Source organism: Diceros bicornis, chromosome 15, assembly GCF_020826845.1.
Source record: "Diceros bicornis minor isolate mBicDic1 chromosome 15, mDicBic1.mat.cur, whole genome shotgun sequence".
Taxonomy (NCBI): Eukaryota; Metazoa; Chordata; class Mammalia; order Perissodactyla; family Rhinocerotidae; genus Diceros; species Diceros bicornis.
The window spans coordinates 37,271,111-37,287,455 of NC_080754.1; the positions used below are offsets into that span (position 1 = coordinate 37,271,111).

The 16,345-nt window shown below is 39.6% G+C and overlaps 1 pseudogene; it reads left to right on the plus strand.

Moving 5' to 3' along the window:
- The first annotated feature begins 12,064 nt into the window (after positions 1 to 12,064).
- On the plus strand, positions 12,065 to 12,732 carry LOC131414602 (putative uncharacterized protein MSANTD5; annotated as a pseudogene).
- The last annotated feature ends 3,613 nt before the right edge of the window (positions 12,733 to 16,345 follow it).

The following is a 16,345-nucleotide window of genomic DNA, read 5'->3' on the forward strand; positions in this document are numbered from 1 at the left end:
TACCATTTATTTATTTGAAAATTATTATCGTGCCAGGAACTGTCACAAAAACTAATACCAAGAGATAGAGTGGACTTGGCTGTCAGTGATGCTGCTCCTTATCCCCCTGTAATGTTCAAATCCATATTTGAGGTAATACCAGACATTTCGGAGAATGGCAGTTAGGGATCTTGATTGTCTCGTCCAAAACCTACTAAAACTCTCCTGGGAATCTGAGAAACTGGAGAAAATATTAAATCAGAAAAGTGACCAACCATTTAGTCTCACTTGAGTCCTTAGGGTGAAATCAATCAACAATTAACACCTAATTGTTGAGTGTTTTCTTTAGGTTTAGCACTACTGCTACATGCTGTGAGGATTTCCAGAGTTTCTTAAGAGGAAATAATCAAGGGCTAAACTCTGGTTTATGTCACAATTGCTGAAGGGGTTTCAAGGTAAGAAAGCTTCATAGCCTAAAATCCAGTCAAAATCCAGACCCACATTGCCTGCAACTCTACAATGTATTTCTAATAAACGCTGTGCTTACCATGTTGCATACACTTACTAAATACCATTAATAAGTAATAAATGAGTTAAAGATCCAAAACATTCATATTAACAAAGTTTTGCATATCGACAGACACAGAGCATACACTTATGGTTAATATAAACTTTTCTACTTACCTGACATCTAAAATTAGATAGCCTTCTCAAAGTCAAGTATAAGTGCTTCTTTGCCAACCTGGAGCAAGTGAGGCCTAAAATTTATACTGCAAATGATGCTAAAAATCAGATTCTTTCCTTATGTGAGCCACCTAGTCTAGTTTTTTTTTTTCTTTAAATGAGGAAGATTAGCCCTGAGCTGACATCTGTTACCAATCCTCCTCTTTTTCCTGAGGAAGATTGGCCCTGAGGTAACATCCGTACCCATCTTCCTCTACCTTATGTGCGGGACGCCTGCCACAGCATGGCTTGATGAGTGGTCCATAGGTCTGTGCCCGGGGTCTGAACCCACAAACCCTAGGCCTCCAAAGTGGCGTATGTGAACTCAACTACTACACCACCGGGCCAGCCCCACATATTTAGTTTTGATCTTCAATAGCCTCAGCTGACAATTCTAAACCCATCTAGCAACTGTAAGCCAAGGTTCGCCAGAAGAATCAAGGAATTAGTACAAATTTGTTAGTATGACATGGAAAAACAATAACAAAACCTTGAGTATGCTTTATGCTGCTAGTGACATCTTCCTATGGAAAGTACCATGTATTCTCATTCAGGGGGTATTGTGTGCCATCTTGAGGTTCTTACATTATTTTAAGTCCATGAGTTGATATTAAGTGATAGCTACCCATTTAAAGCAGTATCTTGATAAGCTATTGATATGCAAAAGTTTGTGAAGGTATGTGTTTTGGATCTTTAACTCATTTATTACTTATTAATGTCATTTAGTCAATAATGTCAATAATAATAAATTATTAGTAGTAATACCATAGTAAAAACACAGTATAATATATGCTGTCCCTTCATTTATAATTTAAATGTTTAAAAAGAATTACTTTGAGCTGGATAGAGACTGTAGTGCTACTCACTTCTTTATTATTCGGTTGCTAGAGGAAATTAGAGGCTAGATTCTGCTTGAATATAAGCAGTGTTCTCCAAAGCAATTAGGAAAGTGGCACTCACAGCCACATTTTTCACAATGACTTTTAAAACCATTTGTATGAAGATAAGTAAAGACGTTAATAGCGTTGAAGTAAATGGAGAAAATTGAGGAGGACTGTGGAAGGGACTGTTGAACTATATAAGGACTGGGTTTAAATCCATTAATCCAAGGTTATTAAACTCTATTGTGGAACCAAGATATGGAAGTTTTTCTAGCTCCACCCTTGTGAAGAGTAAAGTAAGTGTACATTATTGTACTTCAAATCAGTACATCTAAAACTGTGGTATGCATAAAAATCAATGGGGAGATCTATTTGAAATGCAGATACATGTGAACTCAGCCCTCCCATTCAGATTCAGTAGATCTCATCTGAGGTGGGGCCAGCTTTTATTTTGCAGAATTCTAGACCTGAAAAGAAGTTCCAAGAATAAAGTAATGAATACCAAATGTTTGTCACGCTTACCAATTGTTAACAGTTTACTGCATTTGCTCTCTCTCATATTTATCTGTGACTTTTTCTGAACTTTCTGAAAGTTACGGACATAGTAGTGACCACTCCTAATCAGCACTACATCCTAAAAACAAAGATGTTCTCCTTTACTAAAACCACAAAAATATTATACCCTGCAAATGTACTATCGATACAATAATATCTACAAAACTATGTTCAACGTTTCTCAGGTGACCCAATAATGTTTTTATAGCCTTTTAAAAAAAGAATCTAGGATCCAATCAAGGATCGCACATCATATTTAGTGGTCCTGTCTCTTTAGTTTCTTTTAATCTGGAACAGTACCCCTGAAGCCGGGTACCTGAGGGTTACTGTAAATATTGAATAAGATTACCTTGTTATGAAAAGAAGTTAATCTTGTCAATTTCCTGTTTTCCTGTTTAACCTGAGGGGTAACTCAAGGGTCACAAGGATTTATGAGCTTGTTTTACAGAATAAAGAGAATGCCTTCAAGGACCACCTGAGAACCAGCCCCAGCTGCCATTGATGCCCAGAAGTCACATTGCCCTGGGGTTTATCAGGAGTGAAAGAAACACGGATTATTCCCTTTGCTTCTCTAAAACTCCTCCTGCCACACCCCTTACCTCCATAAAACCCCCTGCTTGCTTCTCTTGTTAAGGCAGATTTGAGAGAACCTATACTCCTACCTTCTCATTTTTGTCAATTTGAATGAACACTTCTCCATCTCCAAGCACCAATGTCTCAGTGATTGGCTTACTGGGCATCGGGCACATGAACATGAGATTAAGAGGTTCAGGATCACCTCCCCTTTGGAAAAGACTTTTTCTCATCAGAAATTCTATTTCTTATATATGTATGTATAAGTAATGTGCGTGTGTGTTCTGTGCTTGTGTGTCTTCTTACCTTGTTAATCTGGTTTTGGCTGTTTTTCTTGTCTTTTATAACACTGACATTTTTGAAGATTCCAGATCAGTTTTGTTTTGTCTCTTTGAATTTGTCTGATTCTTCCCTCATTATTAGATTCAATTTCAATATGTTTGGCAAGAATATTACATATAGATGGCGAAGCATCCTCCTCTATACCTCACATCAGGAGGCACTGATGTTAGATTTCCCATTGATACTGAGCAATGGGCTCCCTCTGCTCAAGGAGATCTGAGCCAATTAATCACAAGTTAGAGGTCAAGAAACGAAGTTTAATTAGATTAGCCAGCAAATCAGAAGACAGGTGACTAATGTCTCAAAGACTCATCTTCAAAGATTACAGAATCTTGAGGCAGTTATACAGAGAAAATGGGCAGTAAGGAGGGGGTCCAGGGATATTGGTCTCCAGGCATGACAGGCTCCAGTCGTTACATTGTTCCATTCTTCTGTCAGCTGTGATGGATACCTTGTAGATGTGTTTCCCCGCCTGTGGTCAGCCTGTTCCTGTAGAGAAACTCATAGAACAAAGTTTTTAATTTATCAAGCTATTGGGGGGTACATACGTAAACAGAGGCCATAAATCAGGAGAGCATGTGAATTTTTTGGAGTACGTACAGAGCAGCAAATAGTCACACAGAGGAGAGGCTGGGGCCATTTAGTGTAACACGATGGCCTCACTTACATTCATTTACACCATTACCCCTGGGTGATTTTGAATCAGGTTAGTCTACAAACAACACTTTTAAAAACGCTGCTTTTAAAACCTTTTCAAATTTTGTGTTTTATTTGAAGTCATGTTCTGTGTCAGAGTTCTGTGTTATCGGCTCTAATTCTTTATTTGAACTGCTAAAACCATCAAGAACAAATAACTATTAAGGTATATGGCGTGATGCTGGGTCCTTAGACATCAAGAAAATGGAAAAGGGCATAATTCTCACTTTGGATCCAATGGTGAAAGTAAAATAAGCATATAAAAACAACTTAAGAGAACAGTTCTCAACCAGGTGATCAAAGATTAGAAAATTTGACAATACTCAGTGGGAAAAGACATACTCTTCTGTTGGTGGGAGTTTAAATTAGTGTAACATTTTTGAGGATATTTTGGCAATATGAAGAATTAAAATGCACATGTCCTTTGAGCTAATAATTTCGGCTAGGAATTTTATCCTGTGCATATAATAACACAAGAAGCCAGAACTCTGTGTCCCATCCTCCCACCCTCCCACTGCTCCAGCAATGAACAAGGATATTTAATCCTTTTCTCATTATTTTAGTAGCAAAAAAACTAAAAACAACCTGAATGTCTATCAAAAGCAGATTGGTTAATAAATTGTATGCCATGCATATTACTTAGCCATTAAAAACATTGAGGTCCACTTTCACTTCTGGGAAGGTAGAATTAACACATTTTCCCCTATTTCTCCGGCTGAGCGCAACTAAAAATCCTGGACGTTATATATAAAGCAAACACAAGAAGACTGAGAGGTGGAGAAAAGAAAGCAGACTGGCTAGGAACCTCGAGACAAACATGGTGGTGAGTTCTCTGGGTTTTCCTCTTGCCTCGTGTATCCGGGATTGGAACTGAAGAAGTCAGCAACCCAGAAAGGCTAACCGGCACAGACCAAAGCTCCAACAAAAGTCTGTTCTCTCTATCCAGAGGCCCAGAGTGGGAGAAAATATTCGCACACCACACATCTGACAAAGTACTAGTATCTAGAGTATATTAAAACTAAAAAATTCAACAGAAAAAATAATCCTGTTAGAACATGAGCAAAAGACATGAGATATTTCACTAAAGAGGATATATAGATGGCAAATAAGCACGTGAAAAGATGTTTAACATCGTTAGCCACCTGAGAAACGCAAAGAAAAACCACAAGGAGTTATCACTATGTATGACTATCACTATGAATGGCTAAAATAAAAAAATAGTGACAACACCAAATTCTGGCAAGGATGTGGAGAAACTGCATCACTCATACATTGCTGGTGGGAACGTAAAATGGTACAGCCACTCTGGAAAACAGTTTAGCAGTTTCTTACAAAACTGAATGTGCAACTACCATATGATGCGGCAATTTCACTCCTGGGCATTTATCTGAGAGAAATGAAGACTTATGTTCACAAAAAACTTGCACATGAATGTTCATAGCAGCTTTATTTACAATAGCCGAAAGCTGAAAATGATCCAGACATCTTTCAATGGGTGAATGGTTAAGCTGTACTACATCTATACCATGGAACACTACTCAGTGATGAAAAGAAAGGATCTGTTTATTGATATACACACAACCTGGATGAACTCTAGACTGTTATGCTGAGTGAAAAAAGCCAATCTCAAAAGGTTACACTGTATGATTCCATTTATATAACATTCTTGAAATGACAAAATTATAGAAATGGAGAAGAGGTTAGTGGTTGCCAGGGGTTAAGGAGGGGATGGGGCAAGAGAGAAGTGGATGTGACTATAAAAGGGTAACAAGAGAGATCCTTGTGGTGATGGAAGTGTTCATATCTTGACTGTATCCCTGTCAATATCCTTACCACTGGGGAAAACTGGGGAAAGAGTGCAGGTATTATTTCTTACAACTGCACATGAATCTATAATTGTGTCAAAATACAAGTTGAAAGTTTAATTAAAAAATAAAGAGAATAATTGCTAAATGTAACATGGTATTCTGGATTGGATCTTGGTACACTAAAATGACAGTGGAAAACAACAACAATGAAGTCACTAGATCTGTGCGTACCAATATGGAAAGATGTTCAAGGTATATTGTAAATGGAAAAAATCTCATTGAAGAACATTCTATTTAGTAAGAGCCTATCTGTGTTAAAAATAGATATATGCACAGTTCTATTCAGAGAACCATGTTTTCTTAGTCTTGTTGAGATGCCATAACAAAGTGCCATAGACTGGGTAGCTAAAACAACAGGAATTTATTTCTCACAGTTCTGGACACTAGAAGTGCAAGATCAAGGTGCCAGCAGGGTCAGTGTCTGGTGAGAGCTCTGTGTCTGATGGACGGCAGCCTTCTTACTGTGTCATTACATGGCCTTTCCTCGGTGCATTTGGGTGGAGAGAGGGAGAGAGAGAGAGAGAGAGAGAGAGAGAGAGAGAGAGAGAGAGAGGAAGCAAGCTCTCTGGTTTCTCCTCTATAATTACTTCAACCAACCATTTCTAGAAGGAAACTATTTCCTCTAGATAGAGTGAATAAATGAGAGAGAAGAAAACTTTTATATTTTACTTGACATACTATTATTCAGTTTATACTTTTTTGAACGATGAGCATATATTATACCCATAATTTTAAAAATAATAATTGCAATATGATATGGACAGAACTGTGTTCCTCCAAGATTCCTTTGTCGAAGCCCTAATCCCAGTGTGACTGTATTTGGAGACAGGGCCTTTAAGGAAGTAATTAAGGTTAAATGAGGTCATAAAGGTGAGGTTCTAATCCAATGGAACTGGTGTCCTTAGAAAGAGACACTAGGAGTGTGGCAGCACAGAGGCAAGGTCATGTGAGGACATAGTGCTAAGGCATCTGTGTGCAAGCCAAGGAGAGAGGTCTCAGGAGAAACCAAACCTGTAAACGCCTAGGTCTTGCACTCCCAGCCTCCAGAACTGTAAGAAAATAAATGTCTGTTGTTTAAGCCAGCCAGCCTGTGGTGTTCTGTCATGGCAGCTCTAGTAGACTAATGGATGTCATTCTTCAGGTTCAAGCAAATCTAACTATGTCTTGCTTAATATAAAAGATATGTTAGGGCATGATTATTTTTTCATTATAAGAGTGTTTCCTTTACCAAATGACTAATAGTAGGTTTATTTTTAGATAATTTATTATGTGATTTAATTTACAAAAGTTATGCCATTTCTCCATCCCTTTTACGTCTTAAAATTTACTAATCCTCTTAGGATCAGTTCAAAAGCTTCGTCTTCCACTATGCCCTTCCTAATTACCCTAAATATGAAGTGCTTTCTTTCCTTGGACTCCCATAGCCTTTCTGTTGTACCTCTCTCACGATATTCATCATGTTCCAGCTTATAGTTTAGTCTATGTGTTTCATCTCTTCTAAATTGTAAGCCTCTTGAGAGGAGGGATTATGTTTTATTCATCTTTGTATCTCCCACACCATGAAGTCCAATGCTTTGATGCTTCTATTAGTTTCTATTGCTGTTGTAACTAATTAGTACAAATTAAAGGCTTAAAACAACACACATTTGGGGCCGGCCCAGTGGCGCAAGCGGTTAAGTGCAGGCACTCAGCTTCAGAGGCCCTGGGTTCGCAGGTTCGGATCCCAGGCATGCACCAACGCGCACTGCTTGTCAAGCGATGCTGTGGCAGTGTCCCAGATAAAGTAGAGGAAGATGGGCATGGATGTTAGCCCAGGGCCAATCTTCCTCAGCAAAATAGAGGCAGATTAGCAACAGATGTTAGCTCAGGGCTGATCTTCCTCCCCAAAAAAAAAAAAAAACCACACACAAATTTATTATTTTACAGTTCTGGAGGTCAGAAACCTGAAATGGCTCTCACAGGGCTAAAATCAAGGGGTCAGCAGAGCTGTGTTCTTTCTGGAGGTCCTAGGGGAGAACCTGTTCCTTGTCTTTTCCAGCTTCTAGAGACTGCCCACATCCCTTGGCTCCTGGCCACATCACTCTTCTTCCATTATAGTCATATGTTCTTCTCTGGCTCTGACCCTCCTCCTTCCCTCTTAAAAGGACTTCGCAGTTACACTGGGCCCAGCTGGATAAACCAGAATAATCTCTCCACCTCAATATCTTTAAGTTAATCACATCTGCAGAATCCCTTTTGCCATGTAAAATAACATATTCACAGGTTTGGGGAATTAGGATGTGGCTATCTTTGGGGGGATATTATTCTGCTTGCCACAACAGCCAATTAACCTTGTTAAATAGTGTATAAAATAAGAACTGAGGGGAGACGGTAAAGAAATTGTTAGAAGAGAGTCGATCCAGAAAAGCTTCTAAGAAGTTGTGAATTTTGATCCAAAAATGGTACAATGATTTTTCTACTTCTTTTACTCTTAGGTCAAACAAACTGATAAGAAGATTTTTTTTCATTGCTAGCAGTACGTCCTTACACATATAATAAGCACTCAAATATTTTTGAAAATGAATGAATAACTAGAAGAATAAATAGCAGGACTACAAAAATGAAGGGATTTTATCTATTTCCTAGAGTGATCATAATGTTGATATTGTTTTAATTTTTTTAAAGAGTATGTTACTCCTTGTAAGTCATATTCAAAAAAGACACATGCTGATGTTCCCTCCAGCTTATGTGACCATTTTTATCCCCTGGACTTGTAGGCCTTCATTTACTTACTGAAATGGTGATGATTTACAAAAGGTGCTTTTAACAAAGAGCTGTTTTAAACTGTCTAGATTGTAAAACAAATTGCAGTTCTACTTGCAGTTTTTTATCTTACTTTTTTATTGCAAAAACAATACTTTAAAAACAATAAAAGACATTTAAAAGACAAAATTGCTCCTAACCCGACTACATTAAGGAACACAGCTCAGTGTGACAGAACATTGCCTCCTGTCGCTGCCCCGTTAGTTGCTTTGGTATTATTTGTGAATTTTGTATGGTGAATTTGCCCATATTCGAAGCTGGGCCTGGAACATGGGCTGGTGGGTGGTGGTGGTCCTTGGATCTGGTCCTTGCATCTGAAGCTGGGGTACAGTAGACTTAGAAGTAAAGCAGCAGTTTACAGACCTTGTTTTCTTGGTATAAATCCAGCCATTCTTCAGTTATTCAGACTTCATAACTTTTGTCATACTTGAGTATCATCTGAATTATTTACCTAACTTTTTACAAGTCAATTTACATTTACTTCACTTGAGTGAAATCACAGATTTAATTTGTTGTGTTTTTCTAACACTGATTAAAATAATCACATAACTATCAAAATAAATACTGTGTGTGAATATACTCCATCTGAAATCTTCTGACCTTTTGGGATATACTGGTACAGACAGATTGTGGGCCTACCAAAATCTGTAGTCATTAGCCAGACCATGGCAGAGGCAAATTAAATCTTGGTTTCCAGTTTTGAATTCCAAATGATGAGCCTGCTGAAGTCTGTGACTAGCCAGATAAATATTAATTGTCAGTTGTTTCTGGTGAAAATTATTTTTGATTATGTCAATAGGACTTCAGCCAAAAAAAAAAAAAATCTCCTAGAACTGCCAGTCTACATCTTCCTGACTCCCATTGAAAGGCGGAGACGAGGCATAACTAGCCGGCGCTCTCTGAGAATGTCTCTGTTTGGGAAGGCCTTGGAGTCTTCCCTGAAAAGAAAACAGTTGACGGGTGGTGCCACCTTGCTGGAGGTTTTTATTTTTATTTTCCTTTAACATCCTTTTGAAATTTAACTTTAAAATTTTACACTTAGCCTTGATCCAAATAAAAGAAATTATATAGGTTAAAATATCTTTCAACAAGCTTTGGGGTCAAGAAACCTACTATGTCAAGTACTTGAAATTTTGAAAGCATTAGGCTGGTCATTATTCTCTGCAGTAAGTTGAGGAGTTAGGGATCAAGAATATGTACAGTCTGGTGATATCGAGAATAAGGAGATCAGACCAGTGGAGAAAAGGTCTTATTTAATTGTAATTTATCAGGCTCTATCTCTTGTTGTGTTCAATAAGAAACAACAAAAATTTTCCTAAGGTGTCCAGCCCTACTTACTTGTCTCTCCTGGGCTGTTCATTCACGTTTAATCTCCCTTCTATTGCAAAACAATACAACTTTGCGGTGTTTCTTTAATCTACAGAACACGTTTGCAATAGAAAATAGAATTTGTTCGCTTAAATTGTTGATGAACTTTAATAGCCGTGCTTTAAGGTGACCTATCTTTCTATACAACCTGATGTTTCTTCTGTTAGTCGATGAAAAAGACCTCAGACCCTGTGTCTAGCTGTCTTTTTGCTAGCCGTGCAAGTAAAATAAAAAGGTGATTCTAACCAACTAAACCTCAAAACCTGGTTCCTGGACAAGGTGGTGCTGGGGTAGACTCAGTTGGCGAACTCCCTCCAGAGGACAAAGGAGATGCTCCAGACTGAAACCCCGGACACACCAAAGGAAGTGAAGGCAGAAGGTCCTTGGGGGCCTTCAGTGGGAAGCTTCATGTCTTTCCTGCCTATGTCTAATTTGAAATTAGCTGCTGAATCTTGACAAGAGATTTTCACATATTGAAGTATATGGGATAACTGTTCGGGTTCAAAACTGATTCAGCTTGAACTAAAAAGCCTGACTTATGGCCTATCAAACATACATTGTACATCTGCTTAACCATTAAAGTAAAGAATGCACTCTCTTAAGATAAGAATGCTGGAGGCCGGCCTGGTGGCATAGTGGTTAAGTTCATGCGCCTCACTTTGGTCGCCCGGGGTTAGCAGGTTCAGATCCCAGGGGTGGACCTATGCACAGCTTATCAAGCCATGCTGTGGCAGGCATCCCACATATAAAATAGAAGAAGATGGGCACGGATCTTAGCCCAGGGCCAATCTTCCTCAGCAAAAAGAGGAGGATTGGCATCGTATATTAGCTCAGGGCTAATCTTCCTCACCAAAAAAAGATAATAAAAATAAAATAAAAATTTAAAAAATTAAGATAAGAATGCACACGTCCCCTCCTATGCCCTATTGGTAACACCCTATTGGTAACGCCTGGATTAGTCCCTTTCCTGACCTCACAGTCACATTGACCTGCTAATTTGCAACTGAATACCTCTCTGAAATTTCGATGAAAATGTACTCTGGGTGTGTTTAATGTATGCTCTTTGTTCTAAAAAGATATAAGACTGTACTGAAAACCATGCTTCTCAAGAACACTTTGTAAGGCCTTCCGGGGTTGTAATCCTCACTCTGGCTCAAGTAAACTCACCTTATTTCTCTTATCTGTAGAATGGTTGTTGGTTATTTTGTGTTGACAATCTCTTAGATTCATTAAAGTACGTGATAAAAGGAAATCGATTAAATGAACTAAATAAGGTTCCCAGATTAAAAAGTACAGTCAGGGAGTGCATCTCTATATGAATGTAGATTAATTAGATCAAAGGCTGTCTGACAAAATAGCGATTTACTTATGGACAGTGGGAATCACTGCAGGATAGATGCTCAACAGAGTACAGATTTAGGCATAACTACTAAATTTTCCTCTGGGGGACCTATTTTCCAATTTTGGCTGCCTTTCTTCTTTGCAGTGACCCTGGTTCCTAGAGGTATAAAATGTAGAGGGGGTTGGATAGTACAGATATTTATCTCAAAATGCTTGCATTTGAATGCTTTGCTTGTGTGAACTGAGATGAGAGTTCCCCTGGGCAATCCCTTAGACTAACTAGTGTGAATTGAGGTTTCAAAACTTCCCAGGGAACTCTGCATAGTTTGTGGATCTAGGTGGATTCTTAAGGCTCCTAGGGCATCAATGGCCCAACTTTGCTCCACTCTGCCCTCCCCCTTCAAATGCGGATTTTTGTCCCCATATATTAAAGTCTTGATTTTTGGTTCAAGTTGGAAGATTGATATTTAACCTCTGTTCTCTCTAGAAAGCTCACTAAAATAGTGGCAAAAGTCTTGTTAAAAAGATTTAAACACTCAAGAAAATTGGAAAAGAGACAATAGCCCACAAAGCTTCTTAAATTGGAAAGCAAACAGGAAAATGATGACAAGATTAGCAGATGGGAGAACGCTTAGTCTTAAACTGGGAGTGGGGAAAACTGAGGAGCAGCCTCGTTTATATCACAGAACAACCAAAAGACACAAGAGTTGGCAGCACCATGTTCCTTTGGACATGGGAATGTGAGACTAAAGGATGAAGACGTAGAAAATCTGTTGAAAAGGCAGTTAGAGACTGCCAGAGCAGAGAAGAGCGAACACATTTCTACCCTAGGGCACCTCCAGACTCTGCTGAATTACAGCAGGGCAGAGTAAGTGCCAGCTGTCTGCTGGCCGTGGATTAGAACCCTGTAGCTGCAGAGAAAATTTAGAAATAAAAATGGAGAAAGTGACACTTCAGGTTGAAATTACTAGAAACCCCCAGGAGGTAAAGAAGGAAAAATAAACCCAGGGATCAGAAAAGTCCATAGGCCAGTTAATTAAACCTTAGAGTGACCAGGAAATCAAGAGTTTACTACAAAAATGGGAATTTCTTGAATGTGAGGAGGTGAGGAAGAAGAATCACATACAATCAAAAGCAATTGCCCAGAGTCTCAAGCACAGGGGCCTAAAGAAGAGTGGCAACTGTGTCTCCAGATGCCCACAAATTTGCAGGATTTATACTCTACTATACATGAGGCCAACCAGAGGCCAAGAAGTGAACCCTGGCCCTCTCCTGATAGAAAGGCCCCTCACAGGACCCTGGGGTATAGACGAGAGGACAATGTCTTCTCAGGTCTTCCTGGTGCACATGTGGCCGACCTCCCACCTCCTGAGTCCCAGCCCCAGACCTGTGCCAATCATACTCCCTTTGGGGAGCCGCTGTGGGCCCCTCCACATGTGATCTATATGGAGTATCCTCAAGTACCCTGATGGGAGCCCTCAAACATGAACCCTCCAAGGTCAAGTCCTTGCCTGTTTCCTGCCTTTCTCCTAGCAGCCCTCAGCTCCCAGCAGCAGCTGATCTCCTCTGACTCTGATTCAGATCTTGAACTTAAAGAAAATTAGAACCTGGATCCCAATTCTGTCTGAAAAACAAAGGAATAGAGCAATTCTATATGCTCATGTGTAGGGGAGGAAGAGAATTCCTGTACCCTCTAGGTCTTTCTGGCTGGCCTAAGAATTAAATTGACATGAGACAGAATAACAGGAGAAAAATCAAACAAAGCTTTATAACATGTATACATGGGAGAAAACCAGGAAAACTGGGTAACTCTGCTAGAATGGCTGAGGTTGTCATCTTAAACAGCATCTTCAGCTAAAGACAAAGGAAGGTGTTAGGGGTAGTGGTTTGGGACTTCAAAGGCGAGGAAGGCAATTCACGTGGAAATGGAAAAGCAAATGTTTGGCAATCAAAACGTTGATAAGAATGGGCTTAGCAAGGACCCTCACGGTCTACCTATACCTAGAATTATCTATGGTGATGGTCTGTCCTGGGGACAGGCTTTTTATCTTAAATTGTTGTAGGCAGTTGGGGGAAGGTCCAAGTCTCTTTTAGTGTCTTTTGTTCTTAAAAAATAATGAAGCCAAAGAGACACATTTTGGGATGACCAATTCTGATACCCCACACATGACTCCTTCCTTTCCCAGACCAATGTAATGAGAACAAATATGCAATTAAATAAGAAAAAAGCAGTTAGACTTCAGAAAGTCTTTCCTCTACTCCATGTGGTTAGGCACTTCACTCCAACTAGTCTAGAGGTCTATTCTGCAAAGATAGTGAAATAGGTGGTCTCTGGATTGAGGGCCATCATGAAACCGAGCTTGAAATTTGATGGTCAACATAGAGAACTGCGGTTTTACCGTCTCATATAGTCACACTTGGGGAAGGGCCACATTCACACTCAAAGGTCTACCTACTATCTCACAAAGGGGCTCTGCTATGCCACAGTGATCTACTTTTCTGTTCTGTTTGCTACTACTTCAGCAGGCCTGGCCAAAGCCTACCACAGGCATATACTGGGTGACCTATTCTATTAGTATTGGCATCAATCAAGAGTTCTGCTTGGGTCATAATAAGTTTGACATTGGACTGGGCCGGCTCGGTGGCAAAGCGGTTAAGGGTGCACTCTGCTTTGGCGGCCAGGGGTTTGCAGGTTTGGATCCCGGGCGCGCACCCATGCACCACTGGTCAAGCCATGCTGTGGTGGCGTCCCATATAAAGTAGAGGAAGATGGGCATGGGTGTTAGCCCACAGCCAATCTTCCTCAGAAAAAAAATAAAATCATCAGACTAAATAGTATCACCTAGGGAGTGAGTATAGAATTATAAGAGACTGAGTCCAGAGCACTCAACAGTTAAAGGTTGGCAAAGGAGTAAGAGTCCACAAAGAAGTCTGAGGAGAGGCCAATGAAATAGGAGAAAAAAGAGGAGAGTGTGACAAACCAAGAGAACAAAGGGTTTCAAGGAGGATGTGCTCAACTGTTCAAAAGCTAATGAAAGGTGGAGTTCATGATTACAAAGAGTTGACCACTGGGTTTGCAAGATGAACGTTATTGGTAAGGTTGACTGGAGCAGTTTCAGCAGCAGGGATGAAAGCCTGATTTGTGTGGATTAAAGAGAAATTGGGGAGTTAGGTTCTATGTGTAGTGGAGTGATATGATCTGAAAATCCACCTATAATAACACCCAGAAATGCTAGATAAATTATAACAAAAATTATTTTAAATTCATAGCTAAACTTGCAAGGAAAAAGGCATATGGCAGATACCAAAAATGAAAAAGGAAGTGAAAACAGGACCAGTAAGCATCCAAGCTGACTCTATGGCTACCTAAGGGTTAATTGCTTTTAGTAATCTAGGGGCTTCATTTTTTAAAAATCAACTTTTTATTTTGGAATAATTTTGGGTTTGCAGAAAAGTTGCAAAGACAGTATGCCAAGTTCCTGGATGTACCCCTCACCCAGTTTCCCCCATTGTTAACATCTTAAAGTCCATTCCTCATAGAGGTTTGGAGTTTGAATTTATTTTACCGGTGAAGTCCTCCAAACCCCAAGCTGAGAATTTAACATAAAAATGTGTCCAAACACAGTCACATCCTGAGACTCTTGGCAGAAGGCAACAAAACACGGATCTGCCAGGGTGCAATGAGTTCTCTCATGAGAAAGCAAGCCCTGCTACAGATGAGCTCATAATCAAAACATACATGGAAACAGTTCACCATGCGTGGAGGGTCAGTACTTAGAACAAGCAGTGGGATTCAGGGGCCATGAACTTGGGATAATGGAAAGACTATCTGAAAGAGAACATGAAATAAGAACATTTAAGATGACTAAGACACAGAATAATTGAATCCTTAAGGAAAGAATAAGATACTATACAAAGAAGAACGATTTGGACGGTGGATGGGTGGGTGGGTGAACAGAGCTCCTCCTTCTCCTTTCCTGTCTTTGGTCTTTCTCCACCTTCTCTCCCCTCTCTTGTCCTCTCTTTCCCTTCCTCCTCTTTAACTACCATAAATGTGAGAGAAGAGCCAAAAATCCTTTTCTAGCTTAATAAACAAAATGCACAAGTATTTATATCTTTCAGAGAAAAAGAGAAAATAATTTAAACATTATTACCAGATCACTAACTTACTAAGAATGACAACCAGTAAGAAATCAAACTTTAGACGATAAATGTAACTTATACAAGACATAACAACAATCTCTGTGCTAATGTATTTCCAACTTAATATACAATTTTTCAGCCCCTAATTCCCTCAAAGTCTACTAATCCATTTATATAGGTTTTAGCTCTCAGGGAGAGTACAATTTGACAATTTATTTTTGCCTACAAGATTTTATTCTTGTGATTTCAGTGTTATGAAATATCTTCCTTTAATGTGAAGATTTTTGCAGGCATCTTTTCCCACTGGGACATCAATATTCTCCCATTGATATCTTCTAATCACATCCAATTTCACTTCTAGCAATATCACTCTTCCTTTCTTTGCTGCACTTTCATCTTTGTTGAACAATTCACTTTCCAACGTCCATTTTTGTAAAATGTCACATGGGTTTATCACTAGGAGACAAAGAGGCAACTATAAATTTTGCTACACTGCGTGAGCTGAATAACAGATGTGCAGTGATTAATCATCAACAGACTTTGAAAGAATTGATGTGACTGGCCAATGACCATGACACACATCTGTTATGTCCCTAGTGCTTTGAGGACAGTGAAGTTTGTACTATGTAATTACTCATAGGTAATATACTGTGGGGCCGGCTCCATGGCTTAGCAGTTAAGTGTGCACGCTCCGCTACTGGCTGCCCAGGTTCGGATCCCAGGTGCGCAGCGACGCACCGCTTCTCCGGCCATGCTGAGGCCACGTCCCACATACAGCAACTAGAAGGATGTGCAACTATGACATACAACTATCTACTGGGGCTTTGGGCGGGGCGGGGGGGGAACTTAAAAAATATATATATATACTGTGGTAGCTGAAATTTGCACTGTGTTGTTGGGAGACTGGCCTTAATTTTACTAGACCATTGTAACTGAAATTTGTGCGTATCAGAACTACGCAACTGAGGATTGCCTATACTCATTTGCTGACGAGAAAGTGATCAAAGCAGTTTCTGGCAGAAGAGGTTGTCAGTATAGAACTTCTATGTTAATCATTCTGTAGTCTTTGGGACC